This window comes from Polyodon spathula, chromosome 18 (assembly GCF_017654505.1).
Source record: "Polyodon spathula isolate WHYD16114869_AA chromosome 18, ASM1765450v1, whole genome shotgun sequence".
Lineage (NCBI taxonomy): Eukaryota > Metazoa > Chordata > Actinopteri > Acipenseriformes > Polyodontidae > Polyodon > Polyodon spathula.
Genome location: NC_054551.1, coordinates 18,499,704 through 18,519,120, shown reverse-complemented (window position 1 = coordinate 18,519,120; position 19,417 = coordinate 18,499,704). Strand labels below are relative to the sequence as shown.

Here is a 19,417-nt window from a genome sequence, read left to right as displayed (position 1 = left end):
ATAATCCTGTCTTTGAGAAGGACACAGTCCCGGTGTCTGTTCACCTTTTTGTTACCGGAACAGGTTGTTAATTACAGCTGTTTCTCGAGCATGTGTAAAGAGGCTCAGGACTTGTGGTGAGTTGGAGGGGGAAACTGTGTTTATATGTGCTATATGATCAGTGTATCCATTAAGCATAAACTGTACGGTTGTTATAAAGAGTTATATTTTTCTTAAACATAAAGCCCTGACTGTAAAGTCAGCTCTTGTAGGTTGTGAACTGATACACATAGAATCTGTGGCTTTTATATAAGTAAATATAACACGCACTCACGTATACATTTTAGAAGCATTGATTATTTTATATTTTTACGAAAACACAGGCTTTGTTAAAAGTACAAAGATGCCAACTGCTATGATTTGGCCACAGCAGCTAGTATTTTGGAGATTCTGCTATGGCGCTACGTTGAAGGGGTATAATACTACAATATTTATAAAATAAATAAATTATGGATACTCCCTGAACGTTTATGAAATATTATTTCAATACCATGTGTGTGTGTGTTTTCATGGTTCATTCATTTTAATAAATTAATGGTTCTTAAATGATACAGTATTTTAGTGACAGTTTATTGTGGTATTTCAAATGGCATAGTAAAAGCTCTGGGCCGGGTAGCTTAGTAACCAGTTTAGGGCTCCTTCAGAAACAACATAACTCCAAGTTAACCAACCCCCCAAAAAAGCTATTTTTTTTCATGGTTTAGCTAATGATGTTGAACTTGCTAGGCTGCCTTACCTTCCAACGTAGCCTATCACTTTAAAACAGTTGACAGTGCTAAAAAAATTTAAACATACATGCAGTGCAAATTTACTTGCCGATTTTGTCAACCTGCAGCTGCATTTTTCAGTTTTTTTGACCTAAATCAAGCGAAGTATCTATATTGTATAAAAAAAACAAAGAGTTGAATTTTCATCCTCGTGACTTTACACACCATACCCCCTTCCTCTGTGATTTTGAACACATTTACCATGACTGCTCCGTAATTTTTAGTACAAATTTCCATGACAAAATCTCAGCCTTACTTATGAGTTGTTAAAATAGAACCACAAATCAAACAAAAAATGTCACTCTTCTTCATCGAAAAGATTGAGGTTAGCATGTCAGAAATATCGAGAGGAATTTACCACAGAATGGTCATTCATTAAAAGAAGTCGAGTGTTTCAATCTCACGTATACTATGAATACTGCAGACAGACTTCTCTGTGAAACGTGGTGGGCGTCATGACTGAATCACTGTCATTGATATGAAGAAGCATCAGCAATACACAAAATCTGACACTCCCCATTATTACTGTATATTTGTGCAAGTGAGTTTTGAGGTTTAACTTGCTTTAAATAAATAATTAATTATTGGCTAGTACACCGTATGTTGTGTTTTGATAGTTGCAGAGCAGTAAAAATGTAAATAAAAAACATTATGTTAAATCTTTCTTGAGGTGTTGTTATTTTAATAGTTATTTTTATAAAGTTTTGAGATTGACTATTTCAGTCTAGGCTTGATAGCACTTACAATATCTTTAAACAGTCTTCATTACTTATATTTAAATCTAGAATAAATAGTATTCCACATTTTACAAATATATATCTATATGCTGTGTATTTACAATTACCAAAATTATAGATTGATTGCACAACAAAAATGAGGCCATTGGCTTGCCAGAGTCTAAGAACCTTTTACTTTCAAGGGGTTAACTGCCACTGGCCTTCCTTTCAGAAGTTTTCATCTCTGAAAGTAGCATGCAGCCATTGTCTGCTTTTATTTAACACTGTTGTAGCGCAATGGGTAAATTCACATCCCCTACACCCAATGCTTTTGAAACCAGCTCAGGTAACAGATAAAACAAGTTTGATGGTCTAGCCCACAATTTACATTAAACCGCATCACAAAACAATTAGGTCACACGAGAATTAGGTGATTACATTGTGCTCTTGACGGTGTCTTGGAACATTATTTGAATATTGAATGACAGTGGTGCCTGTGCCTGCACATAGTACACTGTCTCTCTCCTTGTTTCCAGAGTTCTTTTTGACATCTTTGACCTTCAATTTGCATATTAATAACGTGTCTGCTTTATGTGCTTTTTCATTTATATGGGGATGTGTTTTTATGTCTTCCTTCCTCTTGGAGAGCTCTTGTAAAAAGGTCAGCTTACGGAGCGCCAATAGTGTCAGTCCTCATTGTGATTTAGGGAGTCCATGTCTGTAACATTCCCAATTACTTTCTTGAGGCAGCTTTTTGTATTAATAAATCCAGTCATCAACAGGGAAAATGATTAAATAAATCCAGTGGGTAAGCTTATAACATCTGTCTATCGAATAATGGGTGTGAGGTTGTAGTGTAGGCTGTGTTTCTAGGGTTGTTTTTTGTGTTCTCATCAGATACCCGAGCCAGGAGGCTAGTTGGTTAATCCATCCTTTCAAGTCTTTCATCAAGAGAGGACTGCTTTCCGATTGGTCACATAAGTGAAATGAGTTGTCTCAGGATACATAATGTTTCTAAGTAGGTAATGCAAAAGCAATCAGTGTGAAAGGGAAGACCAACACAGATGATTATTTGACCCACAAAGAATTATTTTCAAAGCATTTCCTCTAATCTTTAATTAACTCCAATTTTTTGAAAGGGGGAAAAAATCGTGTTAATGATACAAAATGAGAAAAAAAAAATAACTTGAGTGTTTAGGCGAACTTTCAAATTGTTTGGTTCTAGCTTTGTGAAATTAACAGGTGTTTTGACGCTTTGGGTTTTCTGTTTGTACCGTGCCTAATTACTCAGTATGCTAGATTTAAGTAGCTAATTTGTTTTGTTTTTGAGATTAAACATTGCTGTTGCTGTGGGGAGCTCTGAATTCAGAGCGTTGCTACAAACTGGCCATTGGCATACAAAAAATAAGTCTCATTTGGAACACCAATACACGTAGTGAAAATTGGTTAAATCCACATGCCAAATACTGTAAATCCATAAATATATGCGACCCATAAAATCATCCATAAAACCTATTTTGCTCTAGAAATGTTGGCGACCTGTTGCAATATAGAAAGTATATGTTGTTAGTAGAATTTGATATTTGTGCCAAAAATGTTTGTGTTTTTTTTCATATGCAAAAAAACCATAATAAAAGACACACAAATATTTATGGATTTACAGTACTCACAGTTTAGGACAGAAGGTGAACTGATGAGAAAAGGGGTGTCAGTTTTATATTATCTTAGTTTGAAATAGCAACCACTGTGGCTAGTGGGTAAAGGCAGCTGTCAACTAAAGGTTGTCATATTTTATTAAAAATGTTCTGCAGCCATTCAGAAAGCTATAGAGCACCACTCAGACATAAGTTGCTCCATTCTTGTAAGTTCTTATTGATTTGACTGAAGTGGAAATCCTGGGTTTGATGAGAAAAATGAAAGTGCTGTTCAGTGTGAGTCAATGTTAAAAAGGATTTCGATTAGGTCAGTAAGCAAGCAGAAAGAGAAAGTGAAATATCATAGTGCTGGGCCTGGACACGGAACAATTGGCAAAAGCCTGCTGTTGAAGATATTTAAAGCTGTCACTTTGTTTGCCACACCAGAGCCATGCAAGCTTTGACTCTCTCCCTGTTAAGTCACTTTCTCATGGCACATAAGCATGTCTCTCGATGTGTGGATGAAAGGGAGAGCATTAAAAATGCATGAGCCATTTTAAATCATCACCCACCGTGACAGTATCATAGTGTAGTGTATGTTTAATTAATGAGATAAAACAAAATTACTAGCACAGCACTTTTGGAACAGACTAGTTTGTCTTTTCATGTTCAATCTATACTAGGCTTGGAGGGAAAGTCACTGGTAGATATAGGTTATTCGGGTACTTGAGGAAAATATGTGGTCTGATATTGCTCATTAATCAAAAAGTGATTACACCTTTTAAAGGAGTAATAACAATCTCAAAAGTTACAAGGCAAAAAGTACCAGTTATTTTTTGCTTTGATACCCACATTGACACTCAATGTTATGGTAGCTGGAGGGTTGACACACATACCAGTGTGCTCCTTTGTAACACTTGGGAACCATATACTATCCTGCTATTTGTGTTCCACCTGACGAGAAATAAAGTGCTGTTGTAATGGCATTATAGGGCAAATCGGAGCCAAAACAGTACCTCCTCATAACCTCTTCCACAGTATAAAGAGATGCCTGATAAAGGGAGAGCCCTGTATCTTCTAGTGCTCTGCTACTTCTCGAAGGGCGAGCAACGGGGTATGGGATACAAGAGAGGTTCTGGGGTTATTGTACTACCTAGAGTTAAATTAATTGTAGCTAACAAAGTAATTCCATACAGTGCCTAAAGAAAGTCTGCTCCCCCTTGAACTTTTTTCACAATTTGTTGTGTCAGTGCCTCAGAGTTTCATGGATTTAAATGAGGATTTTTCCACTTATCTACACACCATATTCCACACTGTTAAGGGGAAAAAAAGGTTTTTATTGAGAAATTTTATATTAAAAATACAAAACTGAAAGATCATAATTAGATAAGTCTCCACCCTCCTGAGTTAATACTTGGTGGAAGCACCTTTGGCAGCAATTACAGCTGTGAGTCTGTTGGGATAGGTCTCTACCAACTTTGCACACCTAGATTTGACAATATTTGACCATTCTTATTTACAAAACTGTTCAAGCTCTGTCAAGTTCCTTGGGGAGCGTTGATGGACAACAATCAAGTCACGCCACAGATTTCGACTGGATTAAGGTCGGGGCTCTGACTGGGCCACTCAAGGACATTTGCCTTTTTGTTCCTTAGCTACTCCAGTGTAACTTTGGCTGTGTACTTTGGGTTGTTGTCATGCTGAAAGGTGAACTTCCTTCCCAGTTTCAGCTTTCTTGCAGAGGTCAGTAGGTTTTCCTCAAGGACTTCTCTGTACTTTGTTCTATTCATTTTCCCTTCTATCCTGACAAGTGCCTCAGTCCCTGTCAATGAGAAACTTCCCCATAACATGATGCTGCCACCACCATGCTTGACAGTATAGATGGTGTTCCAAACATAAAAAAAAAAAAAAAAACATTTATGCCAAAAAGTTCAATTTTGGTTTCGTCAGACCACAGAACTTTTTGCCACATAGCTACAGAATCTCCTGAGTGTTTTTTTTTTGTATATTTCTAACATGATACAAGGTGGGCTTTCTTGAGTAATGGCTTCCTCCTTGCCACCCTACCGTACAGGCTGGATTTGTGGAGTGCTTGGGATATTGTTGTCACATGAATGTTTTGACCAGTGTTGGCCATAAAAGCCTGTAGCTCTTGGAAAGTTGCCATTGGTCTCAAACTAGAAAGGAAGGGGGGAGAAATCAACAAAAAAACAGAAGGGAGACCGCATCAAAACAAGAAAAACTCAGGTAAGACAACCATTAAATGTATTTATCTAAATGCTAGAAGTATCAGAAACAAAATTCTAGAACTTGAAGCTACTGCACTAACAGGTAACTATGATGTGATAGGTGTTACTGAAACTTGGTTGTCTGAGAGTGATGGGGATGAATATAATATTTGTGGGTATACACTGTATAGGAAAGACAGGCAGGACAGAAGAGGAGGGGTAGCGCTATACATAAGAAACAGTCTTGAAGCCCAGGTGTTAAACAAAGAAAATAAAACCGAATCAATATTGGTCAGAATAACGGACACAAATTCAAAGGGCATAATAATAGGAGCATGCTATAGACCGCCAGATTCAGACACTGAGCAAAATAATCTGTTATACAATGACATTAGAAATGCGTGTAGCAAAGGAGAAGCCATACTAATGGGGGATTTCAACTTCCCCCAAATAAAATGGGAAAACCCGATGGGTAGCACGAAGGATGAAATAGAAATGGTGGAAATGACAAATGACTGCTTCCTAACACAATTTGTCAAGGCACCGACTAGAGGGGAGGCATGCCTTGATTTAGTCTTTTCTAATAACGAAGATAGAATAACTAAAACAGAGGTCAGAGAACCACTGGCAAACTCAGACCACAACATGGTCTCATTTGAAGTGTTTTTTAAAACCCCAAAAGTAATGACTAAAGCTAAGGTTTACAATTTTAGAAAAGCAAACTATGAAGGTATGAAACAGAGACTAACAGAAGTAGATTGGAGTAAAATAGAGAAAACACCCACAGAAGAAGGATGGTTGTTCTTCAAAAATGTAGTACTAGAGGCGCAAAACAACTATATCCCTAAAGTAGACAAATCTAAATGTAAAACTAAATTGCCAAAATGGTTTAATAGATCAATTAAAAAAAATATTCAGTGAAAAAAGGAACTTTACAGAGCAATAAAAAAGGACCAAAAAGAAAGTATGCAGAAAGAGTACACGGAACTGCAAACGCAAGTCAAAAAGGAAGTTAAAAAGGCCTAGAGAGAAATAGAAATGAACATTGCTAAGGGAGCTAAAACCAATTCCAAAATGTTTTTCCAATATTACAACAGCAAGCGAACATTCAAAGAGGAGATTAAATGTTTAAGAGATACAAATGGCAAAATCGTAGATGAAGAAAAAAAAAATAGCAAATATATTAAATGATTACTTTTCACAAGTTTTTACAAAGGAAGATACTGACAACATGCCCAACATGTCATCCAGTTCCTATCCAGTTTTAAATAACTTTAGCATAACTGAGGCAGAAGTGTTAAAGGGACTAGGAGCTCTTAAAATAAACAAATCCCCTGGGCCGGATGAGATCCTCCCAGTAGTACTCAAAGAAATGAAAGAAGTAATTTACAAACCGCTAACCAAGATCATGCAGCAGTCTCTTGACACAGGGGTGGTACCGACAGACTGGAAAATTGCAAACGTAATACCGATCCACAAAAAGGGAAACAAAACTGAACCAGGTAACTACAGACCAGTAAGCCTGACTTCTATTATATGCAAACTTATGGAAACTATAATAAGATCCAAAATGGAAAATTACCTATATGGTAACAGGGTCCTGGGAGACAGTCAACATGGTTTTAGGAAAGGGAGATCGTGTCTAACTAACTTGCTTGATTTTTTTGAGGATGCAACATTGACAATGGATAATTGCAAAGCATATGACATGGTTTATTTAGATTTCCAGAAAGCTTTTGACAAAGTCCCGCACAAAAGATTAATTCTCAAACTGAACGCAGTTGGGATTCAAGGAAACACATGTACATGGATTAGGGAGTGGTTAACATGTAGAAAACAGAAAGTACTGATTAGAGGAAAAACCTCAGAATGGAGTGTGGTAACCAGCGGTGTACCACAGGGATCAGTATTAGGTCCTCTGCTATTCCTAATCTACATTAATGATTTAGATTCTGGTATAGTAAGCAAACTTGTTAAATTTGCAGACGACACAAAAGTAGGAGGAGTGGCAAACACTGTTGCAGCAGCAAAGGTCATTCAAAATGATCTAGACAAGATTCAGAACTGGGCAGACACATGGCAAATGACATTTAATAGAGAAAAGTGTAAGGTACTGCACGCAGGAAATAAAAATGTACATTATAAATATCATATGGGAGATACTGAAATTGGAGAAGGAATCTATGAAAAAGACCTAGGAGTTTTTGTTGACTCAGAAATGTCTTCATCTAGACAATGTGGGGAAGCTATAAAAAAGGCTAACAAGATGCTCGGATACATTGTGAAAAGTGTTGAATTTAAATCAAGGGAAGTAATGTTAAAACTGTACAATGCACTAGTAAGACCTCATCTTGAATATTGTGTGTAGTTCTGGTCACCTCGCTATAAATAAAGAAGATATTGCTGCTCTAGAAAGAGTGCAAAGAAGAGCGACCAGAATTATTCCGGGCTTAAAAGGCATGTCATATGCAGACAGGCTAAAATAATTGAATCTGTTCTGTCTTGAACAAAGAAGACTACGTGGTGACCTAATTCAATCATTCAAAATTCTAAAAGGTATTGACAGTGTCGACCCAAGGGACTTTTTCAGCCTGAAAAAAGAAACAAGGACTAGGGGTCACAAATGGAGATTAGACAAAGGGGCATTCAGAACAGAAAATAGGAGGCACTTTTTTACACAGAGAATTGTGAGGGTCTGGAATCAGCTCCCCAGTAATGTTGTTGAAGCTGACACCCTGGGATCCTTCAAGAAGCTGCTTGATGAGATTCTGGGATCAATAAGCTACTAACAACCAAACGAGCAAGATGGGCCGAATGGCCTCTCGTTTGTAAACTTTCTTATGTTCTTTTGTTCTTAAATGCAGTACCCAACAGAGGGAACCTACAGGAATTGCTGAATTTATCCTGAAATCATGTGAATCACTACAATTTAATTCAGGTGGAGGCCACTTCAGTTGGTGTGTGATTTTGAAGGCGACTGGTTACACCTGAGCTAATTTAGGATTGCTATTACATGGGGGGAGGACACTTATCCAACCAAGCTATTTCAGTTTTATTTTTAATTATTTTTACTTAATTTTCTACAAATTTCTAGAATATTTTTTTCACTTGGAAGTTGTGGGGTAGGATGTGTGGATAAAAAAAAAATAAAAAAAAATAAATAAATAATATATATATATATATATATATATATATATATATATATATATATATATATATATATATATATATATATATATATATTTTAATGCATTTTAATTCCAGGCTATAAGGCAACAAAAGGTGAACATTTGGAAAGGGGGTGTAGACTTTCTATAGGCACTGTAAATATGACCTCTAGGATTAAATGATCAAGCAAGTGTAACACTAACTGAAAGAATGGCTTGCAAACAAAGATTTCTTTAACAAAGTGTATTACCAGATATTATGTTGATGAATAAAATACACATGCTTATTATAACATGTTTCTTTCAAAGCTGCAGATTTAAGACCTAGTAGTAAATGAAAGGGCAAAACAGGTAATATTTCTAGAATGGTTCTGTTAGCTACAATCACTTCGAACAGTGTCAGACTCATTTTCTTCATTTTCAAAATCTTTTTAAAGTTTTAAATTCTGTTTCAATGTTACAACTGGGCCTATAAATCTATAACCCTAGCAAATAATGTGAGACTATAAGTTATATGAAAAATGTATTTTCAGAACACCCAACATGGCGTACGTATATGCAGAAAGATGAAAAAACCTACATTTTTCAGTACAGGTACCATAAAGAAGCAGTATGTTGTTAATACAGGTTACACTGCCATTGCAAGTCCTTTTTCTAGATAAAAATAATGATTGGTAAATCCTTGCTATATTTATTCAGAAAAGGTACTTTATATTTTCTGAGTGAAATGTAACTTAATGACTCTGTCCTTTTAATCTGATAATGCCATTGCATTGCCCTCTCTCTTTTGAAGTGGTCAAAGAACATGTGTGTCTCATAATTGATGCAGAAGATTAAAGATGCTTTTAACTAGTCAATCCAAACTACTTCCTGTATTGGCGATTGTGGTTCTGCACTTTGTCTTTGACTGTTCTGCCACTTAATTTGTATCTGGGAGAAATTAACAGAGGGGTTTGTGTGAATATAGACATGAATCTCCTTAAGTGAACCAAACCCTCAACTCATTTACAGAAAAATAAATTATTATTTTTATTGCTACAGTCACATTAAAGCTACACCACTTCGCTTTTAGAGCAGTCTTACTTCTTACTGTTGCTGCTTCTGTTACATCTGGGGCAAGTAAATAAGCACACAGAGAGTAAAGTTAAAAGATTTATTTACAGGGCCCAATTCCGTAGCATGCTTTTCATTTGAAACTTCATATTAAACAGAGCTTCATTCAGGATACTCATGACCGATAAGCTCAGCAACAGGTAGAGATTAGCGTTGAGAGTGAGCTCCCTTTATTCAGTAATGTAGGTATTCATTACCATACTGACCCTGAGTTAGAGAACATAAGAACATTTATGAATGAGAGGAGGCCATTCGGCCCATCTTAGCTTGTCCTCAAATCTGACTGATCTCAAAACTTTGTCAAGTTGGGTCTTAAATCCAAGTGATTCTTCCTCAACAACATGACTAGATAGCCCATTCCACACCCTTACCATTCTCTGTGTGAAGAAGTGCCTCTTAGCCTTTGTCCTAAGTCTGTTTCCCCATATTGTCCAGCTGTGTGCTCTGGTGGATGTGAATGACAGCTCTAATTCTCTATGCCACTGACATGCTTGTTGTAGCTATCCACATCCTTTCATTGTCTGCTCTTACCGTCCAGTCTGTGTTCTGAAAACTAGGCAAGTTATCAAAACTTGTTCAATTACTATTTCATTAACTCCTATTACTTTAGGCATTAGTACAACTTTTGTTCTATTTTTAGGACAGCATTATCACTTTCATAGAGATATCCTCCCATCTTGTCTGGAATTATTATGCATTCTAGTTTCATTTATATGTTTTTGATTGAAACAAAGCGTGTTCATCCATTGACTGAATGGGAATAGTATTTGAGCTTTTATTATTATTATTATTATTATTATTATTATTATTGTTGTTTCTATTTCTTTTGTGAATATACAGTATTTTTGCGTACATTTCTGTCAAATAGTTTTGCCTAAAATATATCAAATATCTTAAATGTGAAAGAAGTAGAATTGAACGGTAAAATCAGAGGCAATTTTCATATTCTTATTAAACTTCAAGCATTTCTGTGATGTTATCCTATGATTTTTTGATTGAATAATTCTATGAATCTTCTAACTAAAATGGCTGAATTTGTGCGGGGCAGATATATTGTTCGTTAACGAATCCACAGTTTGTGCTACGAATCCACAGAAGACAAGATTCGTCAACAAAATCACAATCAGAACAATTCAACAAAACAGCGAATTATCATTTTATTACGCATCATGCCAACAATTCATTCATTATAGTATTACACATTGCAAAGTAACACCAAGAATGGGTTTGTGATTTCAGTTTAGCATTTCACATTTCATATATATTTTGCATTTCTTTCGTTTAACCATTGTTCTAACAAGCGAAACAGTGAATTATTTTTAGTGATTTATGAACACTTATCGTTGTTTATCCCTTACATAGTACTCTAAAAAATATCATGCATAGAAAACACATTTTACTATTTATTAAATGATGTCTAAAATGCATTTTTTCTATAATACAATGCTATATTGGAATATATTAGCTTGTAATATTAAATAATATTAAAATTAAGAATATTAAAACTTGACAAATCTGTGTTTGTCCTAGCACTTAGAAAAAACAAAAAGGAAACCTGAAAGGAACTCTAAAATGAAGGATACAATGTTAAATAAAGGCAGTAGTTGGATTACTCAGAGAACGGATTTTCTGTTTATCTGTGATCATTATTTTCTCAAGCCACCCGTACTGGAAGTGATCCCCAGCCCCGCTGACAGCCCAGAGAAATCGATATTTCTTATAAGGAGGGTATTGATTCCAGAGATACGACTGGGCTCCTATGTTCTAGATGCTAATCAGTGCACAGCAGGGCGAGAGCATAAATCACAGGCAGATAAATTGTTTTGAAATGGAATATATATTACTCTTTCAGTGTGCCAAAGTAGGGCATCATTTAAAGATGCAGATGCAGGAGGGGGGAGAGATGTACTTTTCAACTCAAATTTCATTAAGTGTAATTATATCTAATAAAACTCCTCAGGGGCTAGGAGGTTAGGCTGCTCTCAAAGAGGCAGGTGGCCTGGACTCCATTACGATGAACCAAATGAAAAGCTGCCCTCTGTACAATTCAAAATTGCATTTTATTTGTAATGTGTTTTTTATTTTTATTGTAACTTCCCTATATCTGTACTGCCCCATGCCTAGTAATGCCTCCTGTTAGGAGAGACTGACACTACAGCTGGCACGTTGGGGGTTTCAGCGAGTGCTCAGCTTGAGCGAATCCAATTATCTGTTCTCATGCTTGTGTCCTCGTAAGCAAATTCAGGAAGCGCCACACGTCTTTGTAGCTACATTATTTCCTTCATATCTCAAGCATAACTGCATGAGAGCAGTGATTCCAGATATTCTGATTTTAAACAAGGTACAACATGCTGCTCCTTCTGCAGACAAGACCAGACTTTCTGGGGATACTGTCAGGACAGTGGAAGCATGTTTACTTCACCCCAGAGAAAACCAAACTTAGTCTTGTAGTGTGCTGGCCACCATGCCCTTTTTAACTGAGACCTACACATTTTGGACACTTGTTTTAGGATATTTGCTGTAGAATGAATTCTCAGCATAGGTCATAGGTATATCCTGTTAATGGACAGTAACTGGAATTACAACAAATAAGGAACTAATAAAGTAATTTTTCCTCAAAATGTATGACATTCGTGTTTTTTTAAATACAAATTTGTGGACTATTTTCCTCAAACTTTTCACAGCAGAAGGTTACCCTAGAAGCATTACAAGTTGGGGAAAAAATATTGGGAAAAATAATTTTTATAATAGGTGTTGTCCACTCTTGATGAAGGCTCTAGCTTGTGGTAATTGACTTTGACTTTCATTAGTGCCCTCGTCTTCGGCTTGGGATGCATAACTCCCGTCGCACTCAACTACCACACAGTAGAGCCTTCCTTGACGGGAAAAATCAAATGTTTCCTGAAAGCGAAAAACTCCTGCCTAAAACCTCCCATCTCTGAGTATATGGGACACTGTAACCTACTTAAAAAATGGAACCTAAAGAATAGCACTTTACCATCTGGAAGGAACGGCCCATGCAGTAAAGGGTATTCAATGTAATATGAGGGTCTTATTTAGAGAACAGAGCAGTGTGCCTGAGCTGTTCTTTTAACATGCTGAAATAAAGTTCCTAAAAGTAATCGGTCTGCATCCAGGTGTCTGATTTCTACGAGTCGTCATTCAAAACGTAATTGTATTGCTGTTGTGGTTACTGTATTGTTACTGACAGCAAATACTATTATCATTTTTATTTATTTTTTGTTAGTAAGTATTATTTGCTATACTAAATTTAAATGGATAGATTGAATGTAAAAAACTGCAAGGAAGCAGACTTTAATCTACATTGACAGACAACATTCAGAGGGTGCGTACTTGAACAGAAACTTTGCTCAAGCAGAAAAAAGTCAGTTACATAAATGAGCACCTGTAGCAGGGGGGTAGAAAAGCCCTGCTGTTTAATGCATTTTGTTTATTTTTGTTCTTTAATAAATGGCACAAGCGCCATTTCACCGTACCTTTGTTTTGGTGTGTGCTTCCTCCTTCTGGTCTGACGTCACCGCAACGCCATTTCCTACCACACATGGTGTCCAGTGTGGGATCACCAGCGTCTCCTGGACTCAGGCCAGAAGAGGTACTGAAGAGAAGGTACTTCAGCAAGGATACTGCAGTTTTCTTTCATTATTTTTTGGAGTGAGGAAGGATGGGAGGAAGAAGAGAGAAAAGGAGGCACTGGAGGAAGCAGCAGCAACAGAGGCAGCAAGTCTGCCTGACATGCTTGAGGGGGGAGGAGTGGTGTTTTAAAGTTGGCAAGGTCGGCCACATATCGCCTGACTGCTACCACTCTCCACCTCAAGAAGAGGAGGAGGTTGGTTGGGAAGCCCTCCTCCGCAGCATGGGAGTATGCATTATTGCTGCTGCAGGGCATTTCCCAGAGAACTGCCCCCTCCCACAAGACGAATGCCTGCTGTACCCACCCCCACTACAACCTGAGTGGGAGGAGCCCGAACGTCCTGTGCCCGAGAGGGGGGAGTCGGTGCGTCCACAGCCCAGGAGGGGGGAGTCGGTGCGTCCATATCCCTAGGGGTAGTCGGTGCATCCACAGTCGAAGAGGGGGGAAATGATGCGTCCACAGCCCAAGAAGGGGAAGGCTAAACGTGCACACCCCAGGTACCCGCCAGCAGAGGGAGAATACCTGCTGGTTCCACCTCCACCTCAATGGGAGGACTGCTTTTCACTCCCACCTCCACCAGCAGAGGGAGAATACCTGCTGGTTCCACCTCCACTGCCGTGGGAGGACTGATTGTCAGTCACACCTCCACCAGCAGAGGGAGAGTACCTGCTAGTGGCACCTCCACCACCATGGGAGGACTACGTCCTGCTCCCACCTACACCAGAGGAGGGAGTATGCCTGCTGGTTTCCCCACTGCAGCCAGAAGGGGAGGAGCCCCTGCCGCCTTCACTGTCAGAAGGGGAGGAGCCCCCTCCGCCTTCGCTGCCAGAAGGGAAGGAGCCCTGGCCACCTTCGCTGCCAGAAGGCGAAGAGCCCCTGCCTCCTTCGCCTGGAGCAGAGCAGCAGGAGCTGCCTCTGTCTCCACCACCACCAGGAGCAAAGCAGCAGGAGCTGCCTCTGTCTCCACCACCACCAGGAGCACAGCAGCAGGAGCTGCCTCTGTCTCCAACCCGCTAGAGGGAGAGAAGCAGGAGCTGCTTCTCCCTTCAGAATTGGAGGGACCAGGGCAGGATGCTGCTGGACCTCCGCAGCCTCTGCACAGGTTGGTGAGGGGAGCACAGGGGAAAAACGCCCCACCACAGTGGCTGCGAAGAGGGCCAAACCCTGTACCACAGCTAGGCCTGGCTCTCCTCCCGCTGCCGCCTCCCAAGGGTCCGCTGCTGTCCTGCCTCGCATCGCCCAAGGATGCCTGCCTCGCATCGCTCAAGGATGCCTGCCTCGCATCGCCCAAGGATGCCGGCCTCGCATCGCCCAAGGATGCCGGCCTCGCATCGCCCAAGGATGCCGGCCTCGCATCGCCCAAGGATGCCTGCCTCGCATCGCCCAAGGATGCCTGCCTCGCATCGCCCAAGGATGCCTGCCTCGCATCGCCCAAGGATGCCTGCCTTGCACCGTCCAAGGATGCCACATCCGCACCGCCCAAGTATGCTACATCCACATCACCTGGGGCTGCCTGTGGCTCCGCATTGCCTGGGTCTGGTTCTCTCTCTCTTTTATCCCCTAGGGTCGCCAAGGATTCCGCTTCACCTGGGGTTGCCTGTCTCTCCTCTGCTTCTCCTGGGGTCGCTAAGAGCAGCTCCCCCAGCCAGACTTTCGTGGAAGGTAGTAACATTCAAGGTCTCTTTCCCGAAATTAGGGACCTCATATTGACCAATCCAGTTAAAGGAAATCTCTGATCCATTTTCTAATCTCGCTTGGGGCACCAGATGCTACAAGGCTGGCCTTGTCTCGTCTCCACAATACGGTTTACAGCTTCAGAGAATCCAAAGAGCAACTAGACCAATCCCATGGCTAACTTGAGACCAATCCCAAGGCTAACATTATTTCTGAAGATTAAGGGAACTGAAACAATTTTTGCTTTTAAAAATTATTTCTAGTAGGAGTCGACACACTTGAGACAGAACAAAGGGTAGGAGGCAATTATTTAGCCAAGAACAAAAAAGCATGAGTCATTGGTATCCTTTACAAAGTTCAGGGATTAATCAGCAACTAGAGACTGGATGACCTGAATGGCCTCCTCTTTCCTTACATTGTTATGTTCTATAGTATGAAGAGCTGACTGTGATAAATTCCAAAGAGTTCGAAAGTTTAATAAAGTTACTGAAATGATCAGTACATATCAAGACTTTTTGTATTGTTCATTTTTATTTTGAGATCATGGTAATATGCATTGCCTTTCACTGAAAGTTAATGACTTAATTGACTGGTAACATTCAGACAGCTACATGATTGAATGAACATTTGGGCCAGAGTGTTACTCCTGTAACCACTGTCTATTTCCTCTGCTTACAATTCTTTATTGTTTTTAACACAGCTTTATAATTTGAATAGCTCAGTTAAGCATCAACTATTCAACTAATGTGACATTGTCAACCCAACTTGTCAACTATTCGCTAATGTGACATTTGTCAGCCCAAGCAAATTAATGTCAGCAGAGTCTGGTGATGTATCTTTGTTCTCCCAGCTCTCTGGCTAGATTCCGCTCCTCGCTGACAAGGCTCTCCTGCCATTGTGCCAAAAAAAGACTCAGCTCTAAAAATACTCTTTGTAATGAGGGAAGAGAATTGCTTTTTCTTAGCACTGTTAACCTCATTCTAAGCACATCATTACATAAGTTTAGTGTAATATTGTTAACACTTACAATTACTTCCCCACACTAAAGTTGGAAGGAAGAGGAATTTAGACTGGTGTTTCAGTAATTGCCTCACAGGTGCTTAATCGATACTAACTGTTCTTTAATTAATGTTTAAATTGTTATTGATTAAACACATGCGAATGCCATTGAGGTCCTCTACATTAACAGGATATTCATTAATTGGACACTTACAGAAACATTTATAGAACAGCATCCAGATCCAACATGTGTCATGCCAATATTGTAACACATTGAAATATAATATAAAATATTCCAAAATCTGATGACCCATGCTGTTGAAATAGGTAATTAAATGTCTGTTTTTTTGCTTTAGAGCTATATAGCACATATGCTGGCATGTGAGATATGCAATTTTCTAAGGTTGCTGTACATCCTGGGGGGCGGTAAATGGATGCAGTTATCAGCCCTACGTTTAAACTCCCTGAGTTGGATGAGTTAATAATACTTTCGTCTGCATAGCCTGTACTTACCTCTCGATTACAGACCCTGCTCTCGGGTTTCTGGCACATGGATACATGACCTTCACTCTCGTCATTTATCTTGTCACCAGGAGCCCTCGATACGATTACATGCTTATTATGCACACTGGTGTTGTTTATTCATGATTGTTATTATTGGTGAAGGTCTCAATAGTAGCAGGCCAAGGTAAAAATGACTCTTAGGAAAATGTCACAAGGACAATGGCTTAAGTTTGCAAAACCAGATTTGAATAATGGATATGAGTTCTGTTCAAAGGTTTTGTGGAGCGATGAAACAAAAATCAAGCTATTTGGTCACGCTGATAGTCGTTACGTTCGGAGAAAGTCTGGTGAGGTGTACAAAGAAAAGAACACCATACCTATTGTCAAGCATGGAGGTGGCCTTCTATTAAGGTGGTTTTCCTCTAATGGCACGTGAAATTTAGTTCCAATACATGGTAAAATGGATTCCATAGCATTCCAAAAGATATTGGCCAATCATCTGCAACCCTCCCCTACAAAACTTGGTTTAAAGCATAACTGGACATTCCAACACAACAACGATCCAAAGCACACATCAAAATCTACTTCAAAATGGTTAAAGAAGAATAAAGTCAAGGTTCTGAACTACGGTTCAGGCCTTGTCAAAGTCCCAATCTAAATCCAATTGAGAATCTTTGGAATGAGTTGAAGAAAGCTGTGCACAAGAGAAGTCCTCGGAATTTGAATGAACTGAAACAATTTTGAGTTGAAGAATGGTCAAAAATCACTAAAAAAACATGTCAAAAGCTCATTGACAAATAGCCTAATCGTTGATAATTATTTGTTTTTGAGAAATTTTGAGAAATTATAAATTAACATTGGGGTATATAAACTTTTGACTACAACTGTATAGGAACTCACGTATGCTCTATCAAAAAATATCCTTGACTGTCACCTCTGACATTCTCCTAAAGGTCAAATGAAAAACTAGCTTATAAATCCTTACAGAATGCAGATAGGGCCATGATTACTATGGAACACATATAGAAAGCCATATATGCTCTTTCAAAAAATGTCCTTGCCTGTGAACTCTGACCTCTCCTAAAGGACCAATGTAAAACTGGCTTATAAGTCCTTGGAGAATGCAGATAGGGTCATGGTCCACTCGTATGTTCTGCTTGCCCCCCGATCATTGCTGCTTGCAGACAGCTATATTTATTGTTGTCATTATTATTATGCTCTCTTTAGTTTCAAAATGTTAAATGGTACAACTCATTTCATATCATTCATAAATAGCTGGCAGTACTGGATATGCACAGGTGACCTTTGCAAGAAAAAGTAAAAGTGCTGCAACATTAGTAACCTTACAGACAGTGGGAGTGATAGATCAGATAGACTTGTTAGTGGAGAATAAAGAAGAGTCTTGTGCAGAGCAATCATATCAGACCTGCTTTTAGAAATAGGCTATCAAAAAGGTTATCAGGGAGAACAAGCAACAATCTACTTTCTCTCTTTGCCTTTCTCTCTGTCCCTCCCGAATCGTAATCTTTATGGGCTCTGAGTTTTAGAGCAGTTTACATTTTCACAGCCATGAATCATTTTGACATTGTTGGCTTTTGCAGACTATTGATGTTGCCATGGCAATTGGCACCTGCAAATTCAGATCGCTTTTCTTTGCCCCCTTTCCAAATATAACCTTACAGAATCAATTTCACTTAAAGCAAAGTAAACTGTAGCAAAAATGTATTCAGAGAGTTAACCCTAGTAACACCATATGGTTATATAAACTTTTATATATAACCAAATTACAAGTAAAGTTTAGTCTTAATTCTAAAATAAATTAAGATACAGATAGGTATCCATGTCCATATTTCTTAGTATAGATGCTTGTGCTTCTGCTTTTTTGTTTATTAGTGTTCATTATCTATCTATCTATATATATTGATATGTTGGGCATGCCGACACAAAGGGGAGGGGCTTCTTCGCTCTCAGCTCTGCATTCAGAGAAAGTTCACTCTTCGCTCTTCAGCAGTCCCAAGGAACAGAGCAGCTCCGCCAGATGCAGCCGCTGTGGAGATTCTACCCTATGCTGCTCAGTCACCTCCTCCTACCCCCCCCTCACCTCTACCAGTAGGGTACAGAGTTTCACATTTTTTAGCAAGTTGGCAGTTGGGTTCTGGGGGGGGGGTCATACAGCACGGCTACAGAATACAATTCTTGGCTCAACCACTTTTAACTATTACTGCTGCTTTTTTCTTGTAGCTTTCAGTTTTGTAACTGCTGTACCCCAGATTTTTAAAGGACTTGTGTAACCTGACAAGTTTCTCTGCATTTTTTACTGTTTTTCTACCAAAATGCATGCAATATTTACAATCTGCAATGACAAAATAGTTTTTTTCTTTTGTTTATTTCAATTCTATACATTTTTTTATTAAAGAACACAAATAAATAAAATATTTAAACAACAATAAACACTTGCTCACAGAGCACAAATAAAATATTTAAACGAAAACAAAATCACGAACACAAACAATAACAAATATAGGTCAAGCTAGGCGATCACCTTCACTGTTCCTCTATCGTTTTAAATTACTACCTCTCTTCTCTCTCCGCTCTCCGTCTGTATACCCACCCCGAACATGGAGAGCGGCAGGCTTTTTATACAGGTGACCATCTCCCGAATTAGCAACAAAAGAATCACTTAATTAATTCGGGAGATGGCCACCTTCTGCGCGAGATTTTTTGTTACGTGTAGTGTGTTAGTGTTGGTATATAGTCATTCGTACACGGGATATAAATGGGTCTGTGTAACACTAGTGGTTTAAAATGTATATTTGTATTTAGGCACGAGGATTGCACAGCACTTCACATGCAGTTAAAATGTAATGCTATGCGAGCACAGGGAATTGCACTTTATTAATTCACGTGCAGTTGTACCAAGACTC

General features: G+C 38.9%; 1 protein-coding gene across 2 annotated transcripts in view; it reads left to right on the top strand.

Moving 5' to 3' along the window:
- rabgap1l (RAB GTPase activating protein 1-like) overlaps window positions 1-19,417 on the top strand; it is a 378,634-nt gene that overhangs the window by 222,731 nt on the left and 136,486 nt on the right. The gene's annotated exons all lie outside the window — the stretch shown is intronic.